This window comes from Ovis aries, chromosome 26 (genome assembly GCF_016772045.2).
Source record: "Ovis aries strain OAR_USU_Benz2616 breed Rambouillet chromosome 26, ARS-UI_Ramb_v3.0, whole genome shotgun sequence".
Classification (NCBI taxonomy): Eukaryota; Metazoa; Chordata; class Mammalia; order Artiodactyla; family Bovidae; genus Ovis; species Ovis aries.
The window spans coordinates 36852949-36857128 of record NC_056079.1 but is presented as its reverse complement, the minus strand read 5'-3'; positions in this window follow the sequence as shown (position 1 = coordinate 36857128).

The following is a 4180-nucleotide window of genomic DNA, read 5'->3' as shown; positions in this document are numbered from 1 at the left end:
AGAAAACCTCCAAATTGAAGTTTACTTCTACGGATAAAATCCAAAGAGGAAGCCAACAATTAGTCTCTGAAGCCTGTCAATTTCCTGACACATTAGCTTTTTAAGGTGCTAACCTCTTTTTTTCTGCACCATGATGAAAATCCCAACGACCACAGATTAAACCCCTGCCCCCAGGCATGGAAGCTTGATGCCTTAACAGCTGGACCACCAGGGAAGTCCTAATTTCCTGACGCAGTAGCTCTTTAGAATATGTTATTCTGAAAAAAGAGGATGTGTAGATATTGCACGGCTTGTGGAGTCATGTATATTGTTCAGATAAACTGCCATTTGTTTTTGAGCCCTTAAAACTATTTTGCTCCAACCAAGACCCTCAATGATATTAACAACGGTGCTCAATACGGTGGCACACATGCTATAAGGAGAATATTAATAAATATTTTATTCAAAAATTAATGAATATTAATAAACATTTAGATCTGCCTGCAGTGCAGGAGACCGGGGTTCAATCTCTGGGTCAGGAAGATCCCCTGGAGAAGGAAATGGCAACCCACTCCAGTATTCTTGCCTGGAAAATCCCATGGACAGAAGAGCCTGGCCTGCTAAATAACATGTCACTAAATAATCAACAACAACCCAAAAAAAGAAAAACGGAGGATGTGGAGTGACTGGGGACAGATCCTGGGAAGACGATGGAACCAGTTGCAGTTGCCCCTACCCAGGGCTGCCCTCCAAAGCTCTGGAACCCCCGGGAATTATATGACACATGGTGTTTGACGCATATGGGTGGGGGGCACAGAATCCATAGTCTTTATCAGATATGGTCTTGAAGAAAGTTAAGATCCACCTCTTCTTCCTTTTTCCCTTTGGAACTGGCCGAGCGGAAGGAGGAGGTGACAGGGTGCAGGTTAAGTGGGGGAAGGAGAAACACCCCAGCTCTTCCCATGTTAATTAACCTCTCACCTCCAGGGAGCCTTTCCACCTCCATGAACCATGATCAGTAACGTGAAACTTTCAGCTGGTTCAATAAGGCGAAGCAAAAACTAATCACAGAATGTGAAGCTGAAACAGTACAGCAACATCAGAAAAAGACACACTGTCTTTAAACTTTTATTACTTGAATTAAAAAAAATTTCTTTGAAACTGTGCTTGTTTTCCCCTGTATGCTTGGTCTTAACCTCTTTCTCTGTAATTTTCAAAAATGGTTTGAAGTCTATAATTCAATGACAAAATTCGAGCATTTTTCTGATAATAAGGGGATAGTTTAAATATTTTCTTTGAATGGGAGAATGCATTTACTTTACAAGCTTTTAAGATATACTCTTCCTGAAAATATTTAAAATGTATTTTAAAATATTTTTTTAAATTTTAATTTTTACTTTATTTTACTTTACAATACTGTATTGGTTTTGCCATACATTGACATGAATCCACCATGGGTGTACATGCGTTCCCAAACATGAACCCCCCTCCCACCTCCCTCCCATAACTTCTCTCTGGGTCATCACCGTGCACCAGCCCCAAGCATGCTGTATCCTGCATCGGACATAGACTGGCGATTCGATTTATTTTAAAATATTTTAAACATTTTAAGAAATATTTTAAAAAATATTTTAAAAATATGTTCAGGCTTTAGATTCACTTAATCGTGTTACTTATTTGTACTGGTAAGAGAGTGAGTAAAAATTCCGCGAAAAATTGGATAGAGAGAGATTAAAGGATTTCTGTTGCCAAATTTAATCACATCTTTCTGATAATGGCAGTTCTCAGGGGATGCTAAGTGCTGGGGCCAGAATCCAAACCCGTCTGACTCTAAAGTCCATGTTCTTTCCTCTGCCTCCTTCACCTCTGGTGAGGTCCCTCTGTGACCCCCTCCCAGCCACAAAGTCCCCCCATCCCCACTCTGCACCTTAGCACCGGGGACAGATACCTGCATGCTCCTGGAAGGAAGAAAGGCCGATTCTGGATGAATCCCATCAGAATCCTTCCTCTAGAGGGGCCCTTTAAGCTGACAGGGGATGGCTACATAGAAGGGTGGTTGGACAAAACAGAAGACATGAGATACCAGCTTTCCCGCGAGGCTGCGGTGTGTGTCTGTTAGAAAGCATGGAGGACAAATCCATCAGAGCCTGAGAAGTAGAAACAGTAGAGAATGTTGTTGGCACTTTGAAAATAGCCAGCCTGGTTTGGATTCTACCCAAAAGCTAGAGAGGCGTAGCCCCGTTTCGGGGTGTGTGATGGCTTTTCATCCATCACGGTCAAGTGTTGTCCAGATACTCTTTCTGCAAACTCCTCATGACATTTCGGCAAAGGACAAAAGGCCCTGTGCTTCAAGGAGACTGACTAACATCTTAAGGAGACATATCTGAGGCACCCAGCCCAGCACCTGGTCTAAGTCTGGTGCTAAATAAACGACCATTCTTCCTGGAGATACAAGGCCAGTGTAATTGAGAGGGAAACCGTTAGTCTCAAGTCTGCACAGTTGCCGAGTGTAGTGGCCGTGATAACGTCATGGAATGCTTGGATGGGAGGACCCTGGGGCATCATCTTCTGTCTTACTCCTTTTCTTTCCCCTCAGCTTTAGCGAGGTGTAATTGACCAATAGAAAGTGTGTATACTTCAGGTGTTCAAAGTGACGATTTGATATACGTTACATTGTGAAATGAGCACCACGGTTAGCCTAATGCATCATTCACATCATCATGATCCATTTGTGTTGAGGGGGTGGTAAGAACACTTGAGATCTATTTTCTTCGCAAATTTCAAAGATATGGTAACTGTAGTCACCGTGCTATAAATTAGATCACCAGCACTTGCCCATCTATGACTGAAAGGTCTGCCCTTCGACCAACAGCGCGTCATCAGCCCTATCCCACTTCCTACCAACATGCCATTCCGAGCTCTGCTTCTGTGAGTCTGGAAGTTTTTAGATTCCACGTGCGCATGAAATCATGCAGTGTTTGTCTGTCTCTGGATTATTTCACTGAGCTTAATGTCTCCAGGTTCATCCGTGTTGTCGCAAACGGATTTCCTTCTTTTGCATGGCTGAATACTATTATGTTATACGCGCACATGTATGTGCATCACAACTTCATTCATTCCTCCATCGCGGGACAGCAGGTTGTCTCCATATCTTGTGAATAATAATGTTGCAACGATCATGGGAGTTCAGATATTGCTCTGAGAAACTGCTTTCATTTCCTTTGGATGTATTCCCAGAGGTAAGACTGCTAGAGCGTATGGTAGTCCTAGTTTTAATTTTTGAGGAAACTTTCTACTGTTTTCCAGAGTGACTGCACCGATTTACCTTCCAAACACTGTACAGGGATCCCCTTTTCTCCACTAACACTTATTATCTCTTGTCTTCTTACAACATCATCTTGGTAGGTAGGAGGTGATACCTGTTTGTGGTTAGATTCACATTTCCTGACAATTAGTGAGCTTGAGCCCATTTTCATATACCCATTGGCCATCTGTGTCTTCTTTGGAAAAATGTCTATTCAGGTCCTTTGACCATTTCTCAACTGGGGTTTATTCATTTGCCCTTGAGTTTTATGAGTTCCTTACATATTTTGGATAGGAACCCCTTTTTTGATTTGCCAATAAATTTCCCCATTCTTTAGGCTGTCTTCTCATCTTGCTGCTAACTCACCCTTAACCAACACCAAAATCTGGCCAGAAAGCATAATTCATCAGAGACTTATTGACACAGCTTACAGAGGAAAGACGCGAATGATAAGGAAATGAGCTGGTGACAAGGATGTCTAAATAAACGTAGAACAGTCCAGTTGGCATCCTGTGTTCAGTATTCATTCGTCTCGTTCTCGGGAGGCTGATCTCTAGTCCCTGTATGACGATCTCTGAGCTCAGAAGACCCAGCGCTAGAAGTCAGACAAAACCAAATTAATTCTGTTCTCCCAGAGCCACACCTAACAGGGACTCCTATTTTAGAACGTTTTCTGGTAACAAGGTTAAGCCCCGATGGGCTAGGGAACTCAGTGAATCAGAATACACGCACTGGGACCTGGCAGGCACTTTACCTACAGCTGCAGCTCAGGAAAGGTGTGTTCACTGCCCTCAGGACCGTGGCTGGGAAACGATGCTTGGCAAAGATGCACTAACCACGACAGTTTTCCATCCCTGCTCGGGGCTGTCCGCCCAGCCGCCCCTCCCGCTTCTCCTC